Source organism: Buteo buteo, unplaced genomic scaffold (assembly GCF_964188355.1).
Source record: "Buteo buteo unplaced genomic scaffold, bButBut1.hap1.1 HAP1_SCAFFOLD_336, whole genome shotgun sequence".
Classification (NCBI taxonomy): Eukaryota; Metazoa; Chordata; class Aves; order Accipitriformes; family Accipitridae; genus Buteo; species Buteo buteo.
In genome coordinates, this window is record NW_027439500.1 from 17 (window position 1) to 24,998 (window position 24,982).

The 24,982-nt window shown below is 41.6% G+C and overlaps 1 pseudogene; it reads left to right on the forward strand.

Moving 5' to 3' along the window:
- The first annotated feature begins 761 nt into the window (after window positions 1–761).
- LOC142028397 (protein ELYS-like) overlaps window positions 762–24,982 on the forward strand; it is a 40,082-nt pseudogene continuing 15,861 nt past the window's right edge.

Here is a 24,982-nt window from a genome sequence, read left to right on the forward strand (position 1 = left end):
CCATATAGAAAGCAGTGCTATTTGAAGAGATGCTTGAACCTGTCTTGTCTTCCGGAGGCTTTTTCAATAACCCATAGAACTTGCAAAACGTAGTGAGCTGAAGTAGTTTGTATTTCCACGTGTGTGGAATATCTCTTATTTAGCCTCCTATTCAATCTTGTAAGTCACCTGAGCTTTTAAGTCCCCGTCCCCCATCCCCCCAAAAAATCTATCTTGACATAGTGAAACGTGAACTGTCTGTGGAGCACCGATAGAGGTGTGGAAACTGAAAGGCCTCAAAGTTTTTGTACAATAGTGCAGAGATGTGATAAGGACTGGCAATAGGAAGGAAAGGACTGGAATAAGGAATATGGGGATTTAAGTGTAGAAAAGAATCCGTGTTTTAAGGTGCTGTGTTATGTTCAGGTGATAAGTGTATGGAAAACTACTTTCCAACTGATGAGCTATGAAAGTCTGTATCGCTTGTCATGCGGAAACATCAACGGTACATTTTCTGGAAGAGTTTGAGAGTGAAGGTAGTTAAGAACTTAGTATTCCTTAGAGTTCAAAATAAACACACAAGAAGTGAACAAGACACAAACGATGCCTGAAATCTACTAGAAGACAATTGGCAATAAATAATGAGGTACAAAATCAAGAGCAAGGACTAATGGAACCTCACACCTCTTACTGCAGCGCTAATTGAAATACGCTTTTTCTCGGATTGCATCTTACTACAGACTCGCATATCTGAGTAGACTTGAACTCGGTGTATTGTTTTTTTTCCTGTTATTGACCTTACCAATACCCCTGTGTCGCTTTTTGTTGGTGATCTCATAGGCATTAGAAAAGTAAAAGGATTCTCCTTTTGCTCTGCTGTGAGATCAAAAACTGTCCCGAGTGCCATTTTTTGAAGGAAAAGAGCTACAGGAGCTGTCTAGGAGATTACTTGCGGCATACTGATGAAACTTCTGTCAATCTCAAAAAGCAAATCTCAGTTATGGCTGACATGAGTCTGTTTTTGCATTTTTTTCTTTATTTACAGTGAAGAATGCGAGACCTATCAGCTCAGGTAACGAGCAGTCTGCTGCAGTTTCCAGAGGTGACTACTGAGGCACTTGGGGAAGATGAGAAACCCCTAGGTTCTGTGCTGAGCGGGAAGTTTTCTGGAGGTGAGCGTTCTCCTTTAAATTTGGTCTCGGTCTGAAGTTCTTATTGCCTGGAGGTTACCTGAAGCACAGGGTCACAGTATCGACTGTGTCAGGCTGGTGCTGTTGTTAAGATGCATCAGGTTTCGAGAGAACAGGAAGGAAGTTTTAACTATTAAAAATGCTAATATTAAAACCTTAAAACTAGTATAGTTAAACTTTGAAATTACAGCAACCTTCACCAGTCTTGTGCTATTAAAATAATTTAGTTAAGCATGCTGAGTCAGCGGGCCTTCCTCAATGTTGTGGTCACTCAATTGTTAATTAAATAAAAGGCAGTTTTCAAAAAAGTGATAGTGTTGTTTTGGGCCCTATTTATTTGTACCAGCTCAAGCTCTATGACCATCATAACACCACATGCGGAACTAGTTCTTCTACAACGTTACAGAGGCACCCCCCTCCCGCCGCCCACCCCCCCCCCCCGCTTTTTCTTTTCCTAGTCTGAATACAAACAGCAAAGGAAGAGGATAACACTGTTAAGCGCTGCAGCCATATTTCCAACGTATTTAACAGGGTGCAGATGAGTACCCAGGGAGAGCTGCTGAAAGTGGCTAAGCAGATTAAGTAGTTGACTTTCTAGGTGATCCGCAAGTAGAGCTAGCTGGGTGCCTACCTGGTTGTCTAGGCTCTGTTAGACCAGGTGGAATCCATCTACCTGACTGAAAGTGCAGTAATTGAGTTAATACTTCCTCCGAGTTTGTTCAGTGAAACAAAATGTGTTAAATTCTTTCTGTCGTCAGCCCGTGTAAAAGATCAGATGTACTCATGCAGTGCCCATTTGACGATAATTTCTTGCTGCCGTCCAAATCCCTGCCCCAAGTAGGCGTGTGTCAAGTAAAATTAATAAACTAGAAATGAATTGGTTTAGATTTGTTATCTTTGAAGTGTGCTTTAAGACTCGTATTCCCGTATGTATTTAGACGATTTCTAGCCAAAACAAGCCGAATATGGGATGAAGTCTCTAGATCAATATGTTGTCATCTTCATCCCAAGCAGTCCAAATCCTTCAGTGCGGGAATGACAAGTAGAAATGCAAAATAATAAGGTTGTTAATATTAAGAGGTAGTGCTGGAGGATCTCCATGGGTGATTTTGAATAATTGACCACAACTAGGGAAGTCGGTCTTCCCTTTTGGGTACTTTTAGTGAAGGAAAGGGGCAGTGGCTGTGATTTTTCAGTTGTTTTCAGTCTTGTATTGGAAATTTGCTTTAGTCAGCTTTCTTTTCTCTTACAGGGAGAAATGGCTTGGCATGGCTGGCGTGTGGTCCTCAACTGGAGGTAGTGAGCTCTGTGACGGGAGAGCGGCGCTCTGCTTACCGTTTCCGTGGAGTAAAGAAACAGCCTCCCACCATTCGTGTGGTAAAGGATTTTTCCTGGCAGAAGAGAACGGGACTGCTGGTTGGGTTGGAAGAAGCAGAGGGAAGTGTTCTCTGTCTGTACGACCTTGGAATATCGAGAGTGGTTAAAGCAGTTGTTCTCCCAGGAAGGGTACGTACACTTTAATCGGAGGAACGAAGCTTTTGCGTTGTCAGGTGCTGCGTAATCCTGTTTCAGGAGAAGCTTTGGAGCGTCTCTTTGTAGGCGGTATTTTTTCTATCTTGCATTAGTGCAGACTGTCACTTCAGAGTATCCAGTCAAGAGAGCCTTGGTGCAAACTCTTGGGCTTAACGGTACCGTTATCTTTTGAGCTTACTGATTGTAAAACAAGTTTTCTGGGTTTATGGTAGAGCACATAGTTACCTAATTCTCCACTGCCACAAAAAGGCATTGAGAACTATCTTTTATTGGCCAGAGTGAAAAAGGAAAAAAACCCCCGCTGTTCCCAGTGTCTGTAACATACATTTCCGAAATGCTTGATTTCTATGTATGTTAGAAATACTGTCTTTAAAATATCTGAAACTTCCATAGTTGTGCTGTAAATGACTTAGACACATTCCCCTGAATCTCAGACTAGCAAGCGGGTGGCTTTAGAGCAGAACAGATTTTTATGTTGACTTAGGATAGGAAAGAAGAGCCGTTAGGGAGTTACCTGACGGATTGTTGAACGATTGACTTTCAACCTGCAGTCCTTGAATCGCTGCTTATTGAATATTGTGTTTGTGTAGATGGGAGAGGCTGGTGGAATGTTACTCATTTTTTTCTGTCTTCTGTAACCCAGGAAGTCCAATGATGTAATGTCCCCTAGTCTCATTATCTTAATGTAAACAAGAATCAGTGCAAGTTAATAGAACATCAAGATTGACTATATTGGTTTTTTCTTGATATAACTGGAAACAATGCTTTGCTTTTAAGTCTTATGGTCCTCTGCATTTACTTTCTTGTTTCTGATGTGCTAATTCCGGCTTCACTTTTGAATGATTTCTGTTCAGCTTGTCAAACAGCTTAAATGCTAGCTTGCAGTTTTCCTGTAGGTAACTGCTATAGAACCCATAACTAATCACGGAGGACCCAGCGTGAGCACTGAGCACCTACATCAGAGTCTGCGATGGCTCTTTGGAGTGGCAGCAGTGGCTACAGATGTTGGTCATCTACTTCTGGTGGACCTTTGTTTGGATGATTTCTCTTGCAGTCAGAATGAAATACAAGCATCGGGTAAGCCTGCAGTTTTTAAACTTGAATTTGAGAGTAGGAAAACTTGTGTATAAACAACATGCATCCCACTTGGAAGACACTAGTGTGCAGGCATTTCTGACTGCTGGTTACAGATGGCGGTTTGCCTTGGTATAGTCCCGACCTGATTAAAAATGGGAGTGGCTTAATACTCCTTCTAATGTTATAAATGCCCCCCTGCCACCAAGATCCGTACGTCACTATGATGCTTGCCAGTGAGGTGTAGGAATTTTACCACGTGAGTCAGTGCAGCTGCCTGAGAGGAAGTTGTGTCAGAGGCGCCCTATTTCTTGGGAATGTTCTTCTGCTTCTGTGGGTTGACTTGGGGCAAATTTTAGGCTTGCTTGTTAAAATGAATCTGACTTGTCAAAAATCGTGCATTTGGATGACTGAAATCTCTAATTTGCATATTTGGATTGCATACGCTGTTTTGGCTATTACAAGAGTGGCTTCAGGAGTTGGTGTCGCTTCAGACAGCTTCATCGTGAGGCCCAAACGTGTGATTTATAGAGCCCAGGAAGAATTTGTCTACGAAGGTTACGCTCTTACTTGGTTTTAAAATACGAGTGAGAATACCTGTCCGATCAGAGAGTTCTTCTGTTCTTTGGAAACATACAAAAGAAAGCGTTGCATAAATGGGTATTTTGCCCCGGACGGTAGAATTGGATGAGACGTGTTGTCACGTCAGTGTTCAAAATGCAGCCTAAATGGCCTGACACATTAACTCATGGCGTGGTTTTGTGTGTGTAGGTCTAGAAGTTGTCACTAGAATTCCTGCTGAAGTTCCACAAAGAAGAGAAGCTGTGACCAGAGAAGGGAGACATCTCTGCTTTCAACTACAAAATCCTTCAGGAACAGCAATATCAACCCTGTACTACATAAGCAGAAGCAATCAGCTTGTTGTGGGTTTTTCAGATGGCTGCCTGTCACTGTGGAATATGAAAACTTTGAAGAGGGAGTAAGTAGGCCTTTACAGCTGGCCATGCCCGGAGGTGCAGGGGTCTCAATTGTTTGCTTACGGAAGCATGTTCATGAAAGAGAACATTTTAGGGAGTGAAATTTTGGGTATAATCTTGGGATGTTTAGAAATCCTCTTCTGAAATAACTATTAAAAGTCATACATGGATTAAGTGGACCGCCTTCTCCCCAGTGGACTAGGATTGTTTTCCTCCTTGTGCCTGTGGCTCGAGGGATTGTGGAAAGCATGCTTCTTGGGGTTACGTCAAGCAGTTTAGGATGCGATGGAGCTCATTTTTCTAAGACGCTTTGTCCGATCAGTAGTGTTCAGTGAAGCCAGGAAACGTATGTGTTTTGATGAACCAGATTTTAGGAATGATTTTTCAGAACCAGCTACTGCAATTAGGGCATACATTGAGAAGCTTACGTATGTTAATAATGTGGGTTTGGGGATAATATTCTTTAAAGCGCCCAGGATGAAACTAGTGAGACACGAAAAATCAATAGCTGATCCGTGCCTGAAAAGATATTCTTTCCTACATGTCAGCCTTGTCCAAAATAGGGGACTGACCCATTCCAAGGCAACGTTGCGTGTGAATGAAAATTTGCTTGGAACACTTGGAGATGAGGATAAGGGGCATGTAAATCTATAAGCAATAGAAAAATTAAGAGACGATTTTATATCTGCCAAAGGGCAATCACACGTGAAATATGTGACCAAATTCAGATAGGGATTGGCTTAAGCAAACCTGCAGTGACTCACCAGAAACTGTTGGATGCATAAATAGACAGTGGAGGACTAACTGGGTGGCAAGAATAGATTGTGAAGGTACACGTAAGGTTCAGAAGTCTGGAGGAAAAATGCTTTACATAGCATCCGAGTAAAGAAATGAGAAAGTACTTGTGTTTGGCCCTGTCTTAAATTTGTTCAGAAGATAGGCTGCATTTTAAGTTCAATATTGAAGTCGGCTGGAACAGGAGGAACAATCTTTTGCCTGGCAGCTGAAGTAATCGTTTATGTTCTTCCTCCCTAGGCAGAGGAGGATATAAACCCAGGTTATTGCATTTGATGGACAGTAATTTCCTCAGCTCTTGACTGTTGCATAAAAAGTAGTCGCTTCCCTGACTCACTTGTCTGAGATGGAAGTGTGACCTTCTGTACTTTGGGGATAAGCATGGAAGGATAAGCTTTTTTCTCAGAAGATGCTTCTACCCTTCTACAAACAGTTAGGGCTCATCGTAGGCTCACAGGTTTTTATTTTTCTCTCTTTTCCCCTTTTCCTTTTTATTTTTTCATTTTTTCTGTCTTTCTTTTTTTTTTTTTTTCCCAACCACGTAGGCACCACTCTCAGCTTGAAGGAGGAAGGATTCCTGTCTATGCTGTTACTTTTCAGGAGCCTGAGAATGATCCTCGCAATTGTTGCTACTTGTGGGCTGTTCAGTCTACACAAGAAAGGTGAATAAAAAGTTACTATAAGCCACTGAATGCATTTAAATTTTTTTGTATCTTTGTTCACATACCGTTGATACATGTATATTTGTTTTGTTTATGTAGCCGTGCAGGAGATTCTCTCAGGTGTGGAAGGTGTTAAGCTTACACTGCAATTTTTACAGGATTTAACAGATGTGAAGAGGGACCTACTAGTGCCTACCTTCTGAAAGAAGGCAAAGCAACAGTGGCTGTATCTTTGTGCTTGCATTCTTAAACGATTTCCTTTGTTTCTTGAGGACTGCTTCACGATTTGTTTGGTACTCGCACCATGGTATGAAAATACCATTCGAAGTAGTTGGGGCTGCAGATCTCGAGCGCTAAACGTGCCAATATGACAGCCGGCTGCCCCTAAAGGAGGGAGGTGACAGTATTGCGGATTACCTTGTGCCAACTTGCGCGGTCTTTGGAGCCTTTGTGAGCCAGGCCAGCTCACCTGGCAGAGACCGATCCCTGTTGAGCAGCAAAGTCAATGGTTTCCTGCTGGGCTAATGACCCGAATCAGTATGTGGAAGGGTGCAGCGTGTGTATGCAAGAGAGGGGCTGGAACTTTGGTGGGAAGGGAAGGGAAGGGGAGAAAGATCTCTCTCTTTCAGCATCAGCAAGCTATTTAATCAGCTCAGCCGTTCACAGTGTGGCAGTCTTTTTAAGTTTGACTTTAAAGCAACAATTTGTAGTCCGTACAACATATTAAAGCTTTCAAATTGTATGGTTAGCATTTGCCCCTGAAGCTGTTAGTGTCCAAATGTCCTCCTTTGTGTTGTAGCGGCTGCACGTGACCAGTTATCTGATGGTTTGGGAAGTGGTGTTTTTCTTTTCAGCAAGAAAACATCAGTCTAGATCTAATAAAATGATAACAAGGCCTCTAAAGCAGCTTTGTAATCAAATGTCCTAATTTCTACCTTTTTCAGTGAAGGTGACGTCGTGAGTTTACATCTGTTGCAGTTAGCATTTGGTGACAGAAAACGCTTGGCCCCAGGACAAGTCATGTATGAGGTAAGGCGTGCACGTATGTGAAAAGATGAAAATAGTGATTTTGTCTATGTGAGTATCAGTGAAGTTGTCAGGGGTGATTTTTACCATCAAAATTCAGAGGTGACTGAAACCCCAATCTTTTGCTGAGTCTTCTTGGGCATGTTTTATGCTGCTGCATCTCTTGTAGTGCTCTAAGCACTTTGGCAGGTCGACAGGAGAAAGATGCTTTAATCGTTCTCCAGTTTCACTTTTGAACTTCTGCTTTGCTTTATCCTCTTTTAAAAGTTATTTGTAGCTACAGTCTTAGCAGTGGCAAAGACCTTGTACTGTGTGCTGCTTTGGAAGAAAACCCAGTCGTCGATATCCATTCCTCGCGTGGCTACTTTGTTCTGTCTCAACGCTTTAATGTTAAAATGGGGGACCTTTTACTATTTGGCAATGCTTTGCCTTGGTCATCTTCTTTTCCTGAAAAAGGTGTGACGAGTGTCAGATTTCACCTCAGAGGGTTGAAATGTTTCAGCAGCTTTGAAAAATGGGTCTGCTAAAATTTCCGGTTTTAAAAAAAAGCACACAAAGTGATTAAATAATGTGGTTTGCGTTTGTGACCTGAGAAAGCTGTGGTGTCGCTAGTGTGAGACTTTTAACCCTCTACAGACAGTGCAACCAGTAATACATTCACAGGCTTCTAAGAGGTGTCAGGCACCAGTCTCTGCCTTTGAGATAGTTTACTCCCCTGCTGTTCCTGCGTTCCTGTGATGAGCGTTGTGCAAGGTTGAAACAGGAACCAATCTCACAAGGTAGTTGAAGAGAGAACAAAACAGCTGGACCTCTGGGGGGAAAAGTCAGGTTCTTCAGCTAGCTTCCAGATGAGCCACTTACACATGTAGCTTCATACCAAGACTTGCTAACACCTCCTGCCAAAAAAACCCCCCAACAACTCCCACCCCCCGGAAACAAACCCAGAAGAAGCATTAGTACAGGATCTGTGTTCTACAGAGGACACTTGGAGTGTCGGAATACTTCCCTGTAGCCACAGATTGGTCAGTACTACATGACTGTCTGCCTGCGTGACTGGCTGAGTCAAGTTTCTTGTCCGTCTTCCGTGGCAGAAAATTTAAGAGTTGTTCCCAATTGCCAGGCCAAATTGGAGGAAAGGAGGAGGAATCTACTGTTGACCCTTGTTCGTTGAAGAGAGTTCACAGAAGCTTGAAAGAAAGCTTGAAATCTAGTGCATCTGGCCATGGTCATGGAGCGCACCTTGACATTTGTCCTGCATGATGCTTGCAGGTGGATAGAGTATGCAGCCCCCACGTCCACATCAGAGTCTGACGAGTGCATCTCATTTGAAAACTGTCTTCAGATTTTACGGGTCAATAAAGTCATTATTTAACATCTTCCACGCAGTGGAGTTCCTTAACTTAGATTTGCTTGCCCCAGTGGAGAATTTAAAATACGCTGTTTTGCTTCAGAAGTTGTCTTCGGCAGGAATTGTTTGATATCTTTTTTCCCTTCCCCTCAGCCCTAACTTTGGGGGGGGACTGGCTCTTCACAGATGAATAAAAGTTGAAATTTCTAGCGGTTAAAATTCATCTCTAAGAGGTTGATGGAGTTGTAGTACTTTATCTGACAAAAGGGTCTTTTGGCACGGTGGACCTGTTCAGGACATCTTTTATTATAAACTGTGTTTGGTGATTATTCCTTCTGTAATAAAAATGGGATTCTTTGCTTAGGCTTCGCGCTAGTTTTTCAAAGAGATGGTTTAGATTTTCCTGTCTACTCTGCACATGTCTGTTATTTCCAAAGTTACTTGATAAAGTAGAATGAACTGTGCATACTGCAGAGCAAATTTTAGCGAGGGAAATGCTAAATTCTGAAAATGTGCAAAGCCCGTTACTATTTGACGCTTCATTCTCTTGCATGTCAGATGTAGTTTCTATTTGCCATCAGAAATAAGCTCAGGGGAAATATACGGTACAATATGCATATTATATTATACATATATACATTCTTTCACATTTAGCTATAATGTATGTTTTTATCTCAAAATGACCTTTTCTCTCTCCTTTTATTTTTTCCCCAGGGTCTGGAATACTGTGTCGAAAGATACAGCTTAGGTCTCACAGGTGGAGTCTTTCCCTTGAGCGGGCAGGCCAGCGATATTAAATTACTTAGCTGTCAGACTGTAGAAAAACTTCCCAAACGTGTCGACGGAGAGGATAGCGTTAATGCAGGTTTGTTCTAATGTCCCTGTTTGGTTATTCTAAAATAAGTAGTTTTGGAATCTAAGCAATGAATGCTGTTCTGTACCCCAGTCTGTGAGTCTTGAATACCTTTACAGACTAGCTTGTTGGGCTTATTTAAAAAAAATAAATGGGTGCTTAAGTTATATGGGACTTCTTTAAAGGAAAAAATAAGTTGTGTTTTATGCTTGCTGACATGCTATAGCGATGTATGGTGGGGTCACCTGCATGAAGCTTGTCAGTCGTTCTATTCCTCCAGCTGTCGTCTTTGAACAGTAAGATGATGCTCCCCATTGCTTAGGAGTGTTACCTGAATTTTTCTTTCCCTGTTCCAACCTATGTCTGCATCTGCATCCAGCTGGTGGCCGGTCACAAGTGGTGTTCCCCAGGGCTCGGTATTGGGGCCAGTTCTGTTTAATATCTCTGTCAATGATCCGGACGAGGGGATTGAGTGCACCCTCAGTAAGTTTGCAGATGACACCAAGTTGGGTGGGAGTGTTGATCTGCTTGAGGGTCTACAGAGGCTCTGTGGAGGGATCTGGACAGGCTGGCTCAATGGGCCAAGGCCAACTGTATGAAGTTCATCAAGGCTAAATGCCAGGTCCTGCTCTTGGGTCACAAGAACCCCATGCAACACTACAGGCTTGGGAAAGAGTGGCTGGAAAGCTGCCTGGCTTTGGGCCCCTCGCTACAAGAAAGACATTGAGGTGCTGGAGCGCATCCAAAGAAGGGCAACAGAGCTGGTGAAGGGTCTGGAGAACAAGTCTTACGGGGGTGGCTGAGGGAACTGGGGTTGTTTAGCCTGGAGAAAAGGAGGCTGAGGGGAGACCTTACCACTCCCCCCAAGTACCTGAAAGGAGGCTGTAGCGAGGTGTAGTGTTGGTCTCTTCTCCCAGGTAGCAAGTGATAGGACGACAGGAAATGGCCTCAAGTTGCGCCTGGGGAGGTTCAGGTTGGGTATTAGGAAAAATTTCTTCACTGACTGTGTTACAAAGCATTGGAACAGGCTGCCCGGGGTTGAGTCGCCATCCCTGGAGGTATTTAAAAGACAGGGAGATGTGGCGCTTAGGGACGTGGTTTGGTGGTGGACTTGGCAGTTGGCTTTAGGGTTGGGCTCAATGAACATAAAGGTCTTTTCCAACCTAAGCAACTCTACGATTCTATGATCTGCCTGTCCATTTCTTCCTCTCTAAATCTAATAGGTTCCTACACCTGCAAGTTCTTATAGCAATAGCTTTCCTTGTCCATATACACAGTTAAAACTCTTACGAAGTCTTTCATTATCTTGCAGTAATTAAATGTCCCTCTCTGGGTTTACAAATTCACTTATGTTCTGACCCTATTTTTGAGCCTGCTGCAGTGATAACTTCCATGGCCCTTTGTTTTGACTGCATTATTCACCTTCCCTCTCTTCTGACTGGCCTTTACTGATGTATGATGTTTACAAAGAAGACACTTGCATGATCTTTCTAGGCTACTTCTGTTTATCATCTTTGACTTAGTCCTGAAGCGGCAACTTGCATCTCTTTTGTGATGCCATCCTCTATCAACAGTGTGTCAAAATCGAACAAAAACACCTTTGGATTTTCTCCACTTGTGTCACGTTTCTGAGGAGAGTGCCTCCTAAAAGCTTGTTAAAAACAAACACACACCACCACTCCACCACACCCGAAAAAAAAACCCCAAACCAAAATAAGAACAACAAACCCCCTTTCTGTCTCCTTTTTATGAAGCATGAGGCATGGAGAAATACCTGTAATTTCTCTGATGGTTTCTAATTAGCTTTCATTCAGAATCTGTTCGAGTTAAGTTCTAGGCACACATGAGCTGCTGTTGGATGTGGGTTGAGGCTAGCAAAGAAGCTGTCTTCTGAATTATGAAAATAATTGGTATCTTCAAAGGCACTTGCAGCAGCTACAAAACGGAAGCGGCACAGATGTTCACAATGAAACATAGTAAAGTGTGTGAGGATCCCTAAACGTAATGATGAATTCAGCAGAGAACAGAGAAACCTTTTGCCAAACAAACTGTCGCCTTCTTCCTTACTCTACTAGGGTAAATGATATACCACATCCTTTGCTTACATCTGGAGAATGCGTTCTCCCCAGAGAAGACAAACCATTCCACTTATTGAGAGAACTGGAGTATAACATTGTGAATGTTTTATGTTAAAATCTTTGTTCCAATTTCCCGTTTGTTGGGTTTGGGTTTTTTGTATTTATTTTGTGTGATAATTGTGTTCGTTCATTCTGAATGTGCTGGAAAGGAGCTATTCTTAAAACCTGTAATTGAGTCCGATCTGGAAATTAGTAGTGCCTGCTGAGTGATACCAGAAGAAGGGGCAGTATGACTGAAACCTGTCACAGAGATGTTTGCTATTCCGTAAATTTTTTTTGTTGTTCTCAGTGAGTGTTGTGCTTTGTGAGTGATATAACAGAATTAAGCCAAAATAGGAAGTGGTGTTTTAAACATATCAGCTATAGCGTTATTTTCTACAAACAAGAAACAATGTCTTGTCTTTTACAGTAATATCGCCTGACACCAGTGTATCAATCTTCAGCTGGCAAGTGAATACATGTGGTCAGGGAAAACCATCTGCTTACTTGGGTGTATTTGACATTAATCGCTGGTATCGTGCTCAAATGCCAGATTCACTAAGGTATATTTTTATTAAGTTGTTTTCAATATCCCTACAAATCAATCATTTGGAAGTCGGTGTTTAGCTTATGCACTTGCTTGCTTTCAGGCCAGAAGAACTCCTTCATGATTGCCCCTATTTTGCGTTGTGGTCACTGGATACTGTAATAAGCATGACTTCTCCAAACCCCATTTTGGATATTCTGGTACACGAGCGGAGTCTAAGTCAGGGAGTTCCTCTTTCTCGTCCACCACCTGAGCAGTTTTTTCATCCAAGCTCCTACAATTTTGGTAGGTATTTCACTGCTTTTGATAGTGATAAGCTTAAAGTGAGGTCAAATGCCATTTATTGGTTCTCCTGTTCATTGTTTGTCACTCAAACCCCATCTGAAACCAAAAAGCCCCAAACGCCCACAAGCCCAACCCTTGATTACGTTGTACTAACAAGGTGTTTAACACTGTGACACATATCTGACAGTCTGCTGAGTTTTGGGTTGTGGTGCTTTTGTAATGTAGCCTGTGAAGGGGTGATGGTCATCAAATGAAATGACGTTGAACTGAAGCTCAGAGCAGAGCACCTTGATAGCACTAGAGATAAAATTGCTACACGCAGTAATTATTTTCAAAAAAGTAAGTTTGGAAGTGATCTGATGAAGAAAATGGGTACTCAGTTACAGCTTTCCAGATACTGCTATTTACAAAACGTAAAGTGGTCATAAGCTAAGTGCGAGAGTATGGAAGGCTGTCAAACGTTCATTGTCTCTGCAGATGGTACGTGCTTGCTGAGCTCCGGAGTTGTTCGTATGACTTGCACCGGCTTCCAGAAGGAGGTGATCTTTTACTGTATCTTTATTGAGAATGGCAAGAGATGAACCTTTCCTATGTTTTCTATTGCACTGCTTTCAGGGTCGGAGACCATTTTATGCCCATCCTGCCCATCCACATGCATGATTGCAATGGTGTCCTGCCAGTTTTATGCAAATGGTAACATTTTAGGTCCACTCTTGGGACTGTAGAACTACCACTGTCTCCTGTTGAAGCACGCTGAGGGATTGAATGTCTAGAGCGGAATACAACGTTGCTGTAGGAGCAGGAACAAAACTGTTGTGGAAGTTGGGGAAAGCTGTTACTTCTGCATTACCCATCAGTGGAACTGCCTCCATAGTCTTGAGTTAGGGTTTTGATGCCTGATTAACTTGAAAAAGGAGGGCAGAATGGAGAAAATGAAATATTACTTAACTGTTTGAGAAGAAACGATTATTTTTTTTTTCTCCCGCACTTGGCCAAATTAAAACTTCCAAGCCACTGCACAGCTTGTGACAAATAATTCTGAATTAAATTTCAGCTCGCTAAGTGTTTCCAACATAAATCAACTTCTGCACAAACAAGCACAGAAAGGGTCTTCCAAAGCGTGATTTAAAGTTGTGTGCTAGCTTTAGCTTATATAGAATACATTTTGTGTCAGTGTTCAGGGTAAAAAAAGGTCTGTGTATTGACAGAGAAGCTAGAGAATACTTAATTAAGCATTGCAAGGGCTGACCTTTTGTTTTACAGGATATTTTTTATAAACCGTAGCGGTTAGTTTGGCTGCCGTCTTTAAGACTCTACGTAGTAGTGCTTACTGATGCAAGCTTTCTAACAATTTAAGTGAACATTTTTTTTTATTTCTCTTAGCGATTATTCAGAACCTTAGTGACTGAATAATACTGCTGTCTTAATCCGTAGTTTTTGATTAATGTTTCAGGCCTTGAAATTTTTAAAGAAATGTGGTCCTTCTATAAGTGAAACCATTCACGATAGCTACAACAGGTGTCTTGTAGCTGGCTTGCTGTCTCCAAGACGCGTTGATGTCCAGCCATCCAGTTTGAGTCAGGTGAGTGCGTATCAGGGAATCAAGGGGGAAATACATCCATCTCGTCTGAGAGGGCTGTAGAGGCTACAAGACATGATAATCTGATTTTCCTATTATTCGCAAGTTGCACTGAAATGCAGGTGTTGACTTGAGTTAGCAGAAGTTATAGTATTCTTCAATCCAAACTACCGAGTTTGAGTGGGGGCAGCACTAAGAGATCTGCGTTGAGAGACCCATCTCTTAATTCCGTGCCACAGATACGCACAAGGAAGCGTGCAGGCAGTGCTGGTCATGCGCAACATAAAGCATCTTTCCCTCACAACAACCTTCGCCCCATCGGTTTCTCAAAGCCTTATGTTCAGTGCAGTAGCTGACTATGGGGGTGCCTCACTCGGATGCGAGCTGTTGCAAACATCAGCTTGCTGCACTAGACGTGATCGCTTGCTTCCAAGGAATTGGGCTGTGGTAAACAATTACTCTTGTCAGCTCTGCCTGACAACTTCATCACCGCTCCCCCTCATCTTCCCTTCATCAGTAGGCTTTCCTGCAGCCTCTCAAAGCAGATCTTCACCTCTGTAGCCTCGTAGCCCAATTTACTCTGCTTAGACTGCCCCCTTGTTGCTGCAACACCTGAATCGCCTTTATCTCCTGACACCCACTATCTTCTCTCTGCTTTGTCCCACCATAGTGACTCCCCCCGCCTCGTCACAGGTTTTCCACTTGCAGTGCACCAACCTTTCTCTCTCATCTGAAGAGTTTCATGAGAGACGGAGCCTTTGTGATGAACAGCCCCTCTTCACGCAGGCAGGATCTAAGCTAAACGATTAGCTAGCTAGTCGTCACACAGTGGAGCCATTAGTAGGAAGGGGAGAGCGGTCTTCTCGCTGCCCTCATCTTCCTGTCTACTGGACTGTTCACCAGATTTGTGGAAATGCGTTAAGGCAAATAACACTTCTGCACAGTGTGGTAGCTAAAAGAAGTTTCTTGGCAAGCTGCCCTAGCCCATAGACTGCTTATTTTGCAAGCCTGGCGTAGACTCTTGCATTCAAATGGGATGTTCTGATGTCAGCTCCGGTTTGGAAATAGCTTGGGCAACCAAGACGTGTTTTAATAACCTTTGCTGAATTGTGGCCATATCATTCAGAGACTTGTTATGCATTTGAGCAGGGATTTCTTTTGAAAGTTAGTAAGACAAATTTCAGAATTAGGGTCAAGAAGCTGGGTTTGGAGTTTTGTTTGCCACCGTAAGTAGTATCTGGTGTGTTTCCTTGTCTGAAACCCATTTTCAGAAAAAGATGGACATATCATATGTGTATTCTAATGTGTAGAAATTGCTTTGAATGTAATGATTTTGCCTAGAAGGGAAAGCTACTTTTGAATGTGTTTAAAAAAAACCACATTAAAAAAACAAACAAAGAAAAAAACAAAAAGAAAGAAGTAAAATTTTGTGAAGGGTCATTTCACCTGAAAGAAGTTATCACACCACCAGCTGAAATAAGCTGCTACTTAATAATCGCACGTCTGTGCATAGCTGTGCATTATCCTTCTCAAGGATTACCACTGCATTATAATACAGTATTTGAGCAGCCTACAATTTAAACCTATTAGAATTTAAATGTGTCACGTCTTTTTCTGTCATTTTAGAAAATGGTAAAGTTTTGGGTGTCTGAACTGCTTCATGTCTTCAGAGTCTAGGAAGCTGCTTGCCCTTAGCTTCCCCGTTTCCGTGCAAGCGTTGCACCGTTGTCTTTGCTCTGTCCCCTTCACGCATTCCTGATGGCAAACTTCTACGTGCAAAATGCGTGACGGGTATTAGCAGAGGATGTTACCGGAAATAGTTGGAACTCGGTAAACTGAGACTATACTGCAGAGGCATGCAAATAAAGGTTAGAATCAGCCTTCAGTAAGTTGAAATGTTAGAGGGAAAGTTTAACGTGTTTCTCAGACCAACAAGCAGTGCAGCCTGTGGCTAGAGTTAAGAAAAGGAATGTGGAATTAGCTGCGTGTGTACTAGTGGACTGTGTGATGTCTGAATGAGTGTACAGTTAGAAACAAACGCTTGCTGTTACTGGTTCAGATATTGAAAGCATGTAAGATTCTCAGTTTATTTTGTCGGTTACGTTTAGGAGGAGCAGTTAGAAGCGGTATTGTCAGCTGCCGTCCAGACAGGTTCTTTAGAACTTCTGACTGGATGCATTAAACATTGGGCATCTGAAGGTAATACTTCTTACGTTGTTCTTACGTTATATATTTTTCTAGTTTGCAATTGTCGATTCATTTCTTTTTTGTTTTCTTTTTTTAAAGCGCAGCCAAGTTCTGCTGCTAATTTACAGTTTGTTCTTGAGTGGACATGGAAGAAAGTGATCTATGCAAAAGATGAGTTTGACCAAATATGTGAGTACTAGTGTAGTCATTCTGCCAACACAAAATGGTTCTTTCTAATTGAGCTTATTCAGGAACGTGGCGGTATATGGTACTGCACGGGGTTCTTTAAGCGTACTTTGAAGCTCTGAAATTGCTCTGAAGGCTAATGATGTAATATTTATTCTTGAAAAGGTGTTCCGCTGTTTGATGGCTCTCGCAACTTTGTTGACCCGCAGACGTTACAGTCTCTTCAGCACTGCCAGTTGCTTTGGAGCAACCTGAGCACGGTCTTAACCTGTTTTCTAACAGAAGCACAAGAGCTTACTGAAAAAGGTTTGTAATCGTATATATGAAATCTTTGGTATGTTTTACTAAGATTTGGAATTATGCTTGAGTTGTAAGTGTGGAAAGATGAGCTTCTGTTGGTTTTGATGATTGGAAGACAGCCAAATTTAGCTGGGAGAAGGGGCTGAAATCTGAGAAGTTGGGACTACCACTTAATACGCGTTGATTTCAGGGAAACAGTTGGTTGTGGAGTTCATGCAAGTGGGTAGGGGAGGCTACATTCAGCGAGAAGCTGTGTAAGCAGCTGGGTGGAGATTCCAGCAACCGGATGTGGTAGCGCTGCAAATGATTCCTTTTAATTCTTAGCTAGCAATTTATAATTGCATGCGAATGTTGTATTGCAAATTGCTAGAAAATACAAAGGAAGCACAAATGAGTAACTTGTGAAGTAAGTTACTTGAGTTTCTGTAGCTTTTTATGTTATCACTTGTCCTTGGCATATTGAGGGGAAAAGAAGACTATCCCTTTGCTACGGTAAAAATCCCCCGCTACGTGAAAAACAAATGTCTTATTCGTGAGTGTATGTAATAGTTCCGGCTTTAGGTTTTTTTTCTTTGAAGCTTTAGTGAATCTGGTTCTTTGTAGGGGTTGCTTTTTTGGTTTGGTGGTGAATGTGTTTTTTTTCTTCAAATAAGAAGGTGCCACAGAGTGAGAAATGCAAAGACCGCGATGTCTACCACGTTACTTTTATACTTTCTATTTGGGATGATGAAAGGGGGTTTGTAAAAATGAAAGGAATTGGATAACAAGAATCATCTCGTGCCTTTTTTTCAGGTTTTACAGACTTGACAAACAAGCAGGTGGTAACTGGCCTCCTTTCTTTGTATGCACGAGTGGTCATCTGGTTCTGTCGATCCAGTCTCCTTCCAGAGGGTTTAGGTAAGCATGAACTGTAATACATTTGTAACAGGGAGACTATCCAGTAAGTGATTCTGATGAACACATGCTTAGCCATGTTTTTGTAAATGTTTTGTCAGTGCTGAAGTTGTGCTGGTGAAATGGAGATTTTACTGTTTTTTTCAAATACCTAGTGTAGAATAATGCAAGCAGTTTCTTTCCTGGATGTTCCTTAGAAAGAGCAATAAGCCTCTGACTTGAAGGAGTTGCTTGTGTCCACAGCTTGCAAGACTTGGGATTTGAAACAAATTACTATTACACAACAAATCCTGGAATGCTTGTTTTTACAGCAAAGGCATTACCTGCGTGTTTGGAACTTTTTATTCATTGCCTGAGGAAAAAATACACCTCGGCAATACTTCTTTATTTGGGTGGATTATAAAGTCTATTGTCAGCCTTCATTGTCTCACAAATGCTCACATGACATGTTTAAGAAACCATTCCCTTTGAGAATTGTCCTTTCTGTAGTGAGCTTCTGCTTACAGTACGTGTTCTGAATGCTACCTCAATTGTAAACTTGAAATGGCACTTGAGAGAAGAAGGAGTTGAGTCTTGTGTCTCACCGCTCCGTTAGCAAAGGCAGAAAGAGGATTGGCTTCTTTCAAAGTGGGAGGCTTGCCTGTGCTTCTTGATGCTTAGCTCGTATGATCTTCTGTCTTTTTAGTCAAACGTTTTAGTTTCAACATGTGATATTGCTTCTTTAACTTGCTTTTACTTTATTGCCTGTAGATGATGATGCGCGTTTGGGTAGACCTTTCTACAATTACCCTCTGATTCAGAGCTACTACACTGGTCATCGACAGAAACTTGAGCGTTTATCAAGGTGAGCCTTACAGGAGAACTCGAGAACACTTCCACTGCGAAATCAGAAGTGGCAGTGAGTGAGTGGCTTTGCTATCAACAGTTGGTATTTGCTCTGCTTAATGCAGTTGCCGGCAATCCTCTCCGCTTCAGTGATGCATGCGTTCTCTTGAACACGGAGGTTACTTTCCTGTGTTACAACATTTGTGTATACCTCTGCTTAGTACCATTTGTTGGCATCATCGTTTCTTGGTAGCGTACTTAATCCAGCGGCCAATCTGTATCATTTGGTACTACTGAAAAAGGTCATGTGTTCAGGAGAGGGTCAGCGATCTCCCGTTCAGCAAAGCATGGTGTTCACAGAACAGGTGTTTTGGACAGAGAAGAAAGCCAGTTTTAAACCCAAACCAAACCTCATCTCGTTTATTGACTAGCGAGCAAGGGTAATAACTGTATTGGCCTAAATCACAAGTACATTTGTGTGATTTAATGAGATAGTCAGAGTTCGATGTAGTTGGCACACCTAGCACTCTACTGGCTGTTGGATAAAAGTCACTTGCTGAACGTGAACTCTCTTTGCTGCGCTAGCTCACTAGCATATAGGTGATATGCCTTGGATTAGACGATAATAGATTTTTCTTTGGAAATTGTGCTGAAAACTAAATAAAGAGCTAAAGAAGCTTAGGCTATGGCACCGCAAACAAGAACAGGATGCTGCAAGATGAGTTAAGGTGCAAGCTGCGGTGTAGTAGCTATTGACTTTAAAGTTCATCTTACTTAGCTTACTTCTCAAGTAACTTCCATACCGGCTCAGATGTCCCTTAGAAGCATACAACCTCCAGTGTGCTCTTTCTGCTTCTTATTATGGGGAAATTAAAGGGTAGTGTCGCAGTCAGCCAAAGATTGTGATGGACTTGTGAAGAAAGCAATTTTTAAAGCTTCACCCATCCATGGTTGTAATGGTCTGTGCACAGAAACATAAATGCTGCTTAAGATGACACTAAGCTTCACCTGTATGCTCAGCTTTCTGAAAACAACTTTTTTTCAGTAGCAAAAGTGAGCTGCTGAGAACAAAATCTGAACTTTCCGCGGTGTTGTCTTCTCACAGCTGTGTATTGGGACACTCCAACGGGAGGCATTAGACTTGCGCTAAAGAATAGTCCTGGTCTTTTGATACTGTTCCGTTTCCTCTGTTAGACAGTAGGAGAGTGGTTATTTCTGGCACATAAAAAACTTTTTTCACACTTCCTTTGTACTACAAGTAAGACAGCAAAAGAGAGAACCTGAAAACGAAAAGGTCCCTTAGTAGGGGAGCTTTCCAGGATGTCTGTTTGGAACTCCTCGAATCATTCACTATGATCTAACAAACATCTTTCACCTGACTCGGACGTTTCTTTCATGTGCGTTTCAAGTCATAATCATGCCTTTGTGTGTTTGTCACTTTCTTTGCCTCGTGGGAGCTTTTTTCTGTTTGGTTTGACTGGAGGAGATCTGTTACACTGAGAGGCTGGAATTAGTGTTTGACTCTCCAAATCCTTGCTACCTTTTGTTCCAGAGGAAAATGGGATTCTGACTGCTTGATGATTGATGGAATGGTTTCCCAGTTAGGAGACCAAGTTGAGAAGTTGTGGCGGAGAGATGAAGGAGGAACTGGGAAATACCCACCTGCTAGTTTACACGTGAGTGTTACGTTCCCTGAAAACAGCAACGAACCCCCCAAAGCCCCACCCAAAAGCCCATGATTCATGAAAGACAGGAGTTTTTAAAAAACTTTTGATTTTTCATTTTCAGGCACTGCTGGATCTCTATTTGCTAGAAGGCATTGAAGAAAGCTACAAACATGCAATTGTATCCTTTCTCGTTATTTTTACTACACCTTCAGCATACGCACATAAATGTTCTTAAATGTTTGTCACCTGCGCCTTTAATAATGTTTTTGAATTTATGCTTCCAACACAGTGCAAGTGAAAACATTTAGTTTAGAATGAAGGCGTGGACAGGAGCATTGTTTTATTTCTTTGTACCGTGGATTCTTTATGATTTTTTTTTTAATGTTTTGTTGCAAAGTCTTTTCTGACATGCGAAAACAGGTTTACTGAGAAATGTTAAAGATAAAAATCTCCCTTGGTTTTTCTCAAAACTTAGCACAGTGTTTAATTTTTTAAAGCACCCGTACCTGTAGCAAATGGCTGCTTACTAGGATGATGCAGTAATACGTGCTGCTTGAGAGCAGAAGGATTTCTAACCGGTACCTGATTTTTGCCCAATTCATCTGTCTTCCAGCCCAGATAGCAGTGCTTGCTTTTGTTCTGTTAGAAGTGCAGGCACACCGAATAAGAAAGGGAGAGAAGAGAAAAGTCATCGGGCAGAAACTTAATTTTTAAGCTGCTGAAATATACAGAATTACTTTTTGTTGTTTGCTGCCTAACCCGAGAGGGGAGCCTAGAGAGCAAGGGGTTTAAAAACGGTTGTACCCCAGAGCTGTCTTATTAGAATATGTCCCTAAAAACGGATGTCAGAAAGAGAAAATGACACTACCGATGAGTGATCCGCATACTGTTTTAAATCCAGTGTTAATCATTCAGTGCTACGTTGTCTTGTAAGGACACCTTAATTTACATTGTTCTATATACTCTGGAAATGAGGAAAAAACCAACGGTAGAATTTGTTTGCTTTAATAATTAAGCATTGGATGTTCAGGTGTTTTGAATGTCCAACTGGTAGCTCCAGTGACTAAAGAGGGAGCCTGAGTTTGTAACAACGGAAGTATTTAAGTATCTAAAGTTAACCTTTCTGAATGCCTTACAGAAATCAAAGAGTATTTCTTTGTGGCTATTTATTCAGAATGCAGTTTTGTGGTTAGGACCTGACCGTCCTCAAGTTAGAATAGCTCAAAATGGCAAGACTAATACGGCAGTATTTTCTGCTTCCTACCACTTGTATATCCTGACTTCACTGTGTTTTTCGAAACGTGATGTGATAAGTGTTTGGTCTTCCAAATTGATTAGCCTTAACTAGATACTTGATGTCAGACAATTTACTTGCTGCTAGATATCACGCGTTCCTTTCCGAATAAAACAGAGACTTCAATCGACTCCTTCCCAACTGCCTTTGCTATCCCTTGGGGACTTGTTAAGCTTGTTGAAGGTTTTTGGCTTCTAGATCACAATGATTACGAAGTAAGTACGTTACAGTTCAGTTAGACATCCCTTACAGTCCAAAGCTGTAATCTGTAAAATGATTTTAAAAAATCGGTGCTTAGCTAATAACAAGTGCTACAACATTAGAAGCCCTTTTGTCATACTGCTTCGACATCTTTAGCAATAAGTTATAATCTGAAATTCTCTTTTAGCCACTTTGACAGGAAATGGATTAAAACAAAGAAGAAATCAACTTTAATCATGCTTGATACTTGAGTTTTCAAAGCCATCCATTTAGGTTGCTTCCAGCAGACCGATGGAGCGCTTTCTCAAAGACAGTGTTTTAGGTACTTTAAATATTAAAACTATGATCATAGCAGCAAGGTTTGAGGCAGAAGACTGCAGAAGTGACTGTTCAACCTAATTCATGTTCTTTCTGATGCTGAAGGTTGTTCTTTGCCTGTCACAAAGTTAATATATCTGTTTGTCTGGGAGAATAGCTTATTATTTAGTAATGTATTTATAGAAAGTGGTGTTTGTACACAGAGATTTGGTTACTCTGGAAAAGTGTGAATTACTCCTTTTAAAACACTCGCTTTGTTCTGTATGGCTAACTGGATTATTTTTTTTGCAAATACTTGAGAATTTTTATCTACAGTAGTTAGTCATCTAAGTTTATTTGACACACGTCCACCCTTACTTAAGATACTTTTGAATGTTCTTGTGGCGTGCGTGCACGTGCATATGATAATACACCTGACCTCTAACCTCTACAGAATTCACTGGCCCTGCTCTTTCATCCAGCCACAATCAAAACTGTGTCATGGCAGCACAGGAGAATTATTCAATCCCTGATGTGCCAAGGAGAGCGTAGGCGAGCCCTCAGATACATACAGATGATGAAGCCAGCAATGTCAAGCAGCAGTGAAGTGCGGCTTTTCCTCACGGTGTTGTTGTCCAATAGGTAAAGAAACCTATCCCACCGTTTTGGCATTCCAATATTGTGAAAGGTGGAGAACAACTAATGCGAATCACCATGCCCTAAATTCCCTTTAAACTCTGAATACAGTCGTTTGGGGGCATCTTTTTGGTGATACTATTAATATTCCTTTACATCTCAAAAAATTGAATTACAGGTGCGTGGTGGAGGCTTGGGGTCTGTTGCAGCAACATGCCACCAGGTTAAACATCGAAGAGCTGTTAAAACACGTGTATGAAATCTGTCAGGAGATGGGACTAATGGAAGACTTACTGAAGCTACCTTTCACAGGCACTGAACAAGTAAGTGTGGACACGAAAAAAATCTTAATGGTCTCTTTGAAAAGAGAAGAGGCAGAATCATAACAGATTTTTGAAATGTGTTATTTCTCATAGGAGTGTTTGGAGAAGATTTTACAGAGCGATGCTGCTGTCCGGAATCTTAGATTTCCTTTAGACCACCATGTGCAGCGTGCCAACTATATCCCAGCGCTGCAGTCGAATCGTTCAATGAACGTTAATCTTACGGTAAGCGTGAAAGTTCTGTCAAGTGTGCAGGTTTCTGTTAGGTGTTACTAACCATTTTTGGTAGTAAATAAAATAAAAATCAACGCTTTGGTTTTTATACCATTCTTTGAAATACTAGGAATAAGTTTCTACACTTTCCGTTCCAGCTGAACCTAAAAGTTGAACAAAATATTTCACTACTCCAAAGCTACTGCGTGAAGTTATAAACTAAGTGTTGCAGACCATTGTTGACTCCACTTAAAATAGTTTGTTTTCATCTAAGGAATAATGGTTTAGATTGCCGAACGCTGTTTGTGTCACTCCTTTCTGTGGCATGAAGAGTATGTTGTATGTCACCTCTTGAATCTTGCACACAACTTTATTTTTCTAGCTGAGAGCAGTCTGGATGCCAATGCACAGGTAAAATCTGTGTGCTGGTTTGGTTTTCTTTTTATTTCCTCCAGTTATAGCATGAGCTCTGCGACTCCACAACTTCTGTTTTACCCCTTTGATGACAGAAATTCTTATCTAACTTCTGTTTCTCAAAACAGCCAGATTAAATTTTGCGTTTTGCGAACTTCTGTTATGAATCTGTGATACATTTTCTGTGTTCCGGAACCATAGTTTTCCAGTGGATCGCACTTATAAGGTGGTCTTGGAAGGTTTAGGTCCTGCATTTGAAAACTTTCATTTGGCCAGAAGGTGTGTGTAGGTAGCCTTTTCTTACTTGTTTTAATATTCACATCATTGCGTCCACTGTAATTTGCAGTTGCCCTGAATATTCAGTCATCTCGGACATTGGTGTTTCAGGAAAAACAAGGGAAAGCCTGCTATTTCGTAAGCCATTTGAAAATTGCAGGTGAGAACAAGCGTATCGGAGTGAGGTTCTGCCGAGTGCCAGAATTGTTTCAACTTGAAGTTGTAGGTTCTGTTCTTATCCTAGTCTGCCTTGCCCTTTGCTGAAATTACCAGGTGAAATTGGTGTGTGCCAAGGAGTAGAACTTGCTGCTCCTCTGTGCAGTGGCGGTATTATACAGTATCTGTGGAGGAAATGTATTCACTAATTAGAAATAGCAGAGATAGTTGTGTGCAATGAACTTCTTGTAATCAGTTACCTTCTTGCTTTATGCTTTTTGTTCATCAGAATGATCGTGAGCCTGGCTTGAGAGAGAGAGCAGTTGCCAGGAATTCTACATTGCACCAATGTGGCAAGATCCTTCCTAGAGTTCAAAGGAAGCTGGCCAGAGAGAGAGCCAAGCCTTACCACTTGCCTTCATCGGTCTCAAGAGAAGGTAATTCTTTAGAGGAGGGAAATACAATGGACAACTGACCACGACTTTGATCACACAAGGCTGATATGTTTTCCCCTCTTGCTTTACAGGCGCAAGACAAAAGCCGTTATCAACAGTAACAAAACAAGCAAATGCAGGAAATGTGCGTACAAGAGCAACGTTCATCAGTAATGTATTGTCCAAAATTGGAGAAGTAGGGGTAGGAAATGAGCAGGAAACCAGTTGCTCATGCCGTGAGAGGTAAGCAGCCTTTTAACAAAGTTTAGTCTTGAGCTGCGTGTTTGGAGAGAGGGAGAGAGAGAGAAATCCACTTGAATTATGTTAGTGTTTTGGAGGGAAGGGGCACCTGAATAAAGCTTTCTTTGGCTTTTTTTGCACCTACAAGATATAACATTTAAGAATCGATTCATCTTAAGTAATACTTGGAGCGAGAGTTCTTCTGCTATGATAGTCTCATTTATGCGAATACATCTATTTACATTACAGTAAAAGTGTTTACAGAATTTAAGGTAGCTGAAACGAAACCCATGATTGCCAACAAGCTATTGGTGTACAGGTTTTGGTAGACTTGATTGTGTGATCAAATAGCAATCTTTTACCACTTTGTGCCCAGCTTCTGCTTCGTTTCTGCCTTTTTCTTTTTTTTTTCACTCAAAACCAGGCAGAATTATAAAGAGCAAAAAAGAAGCTAGCAGTTGTCAGATGATTTTC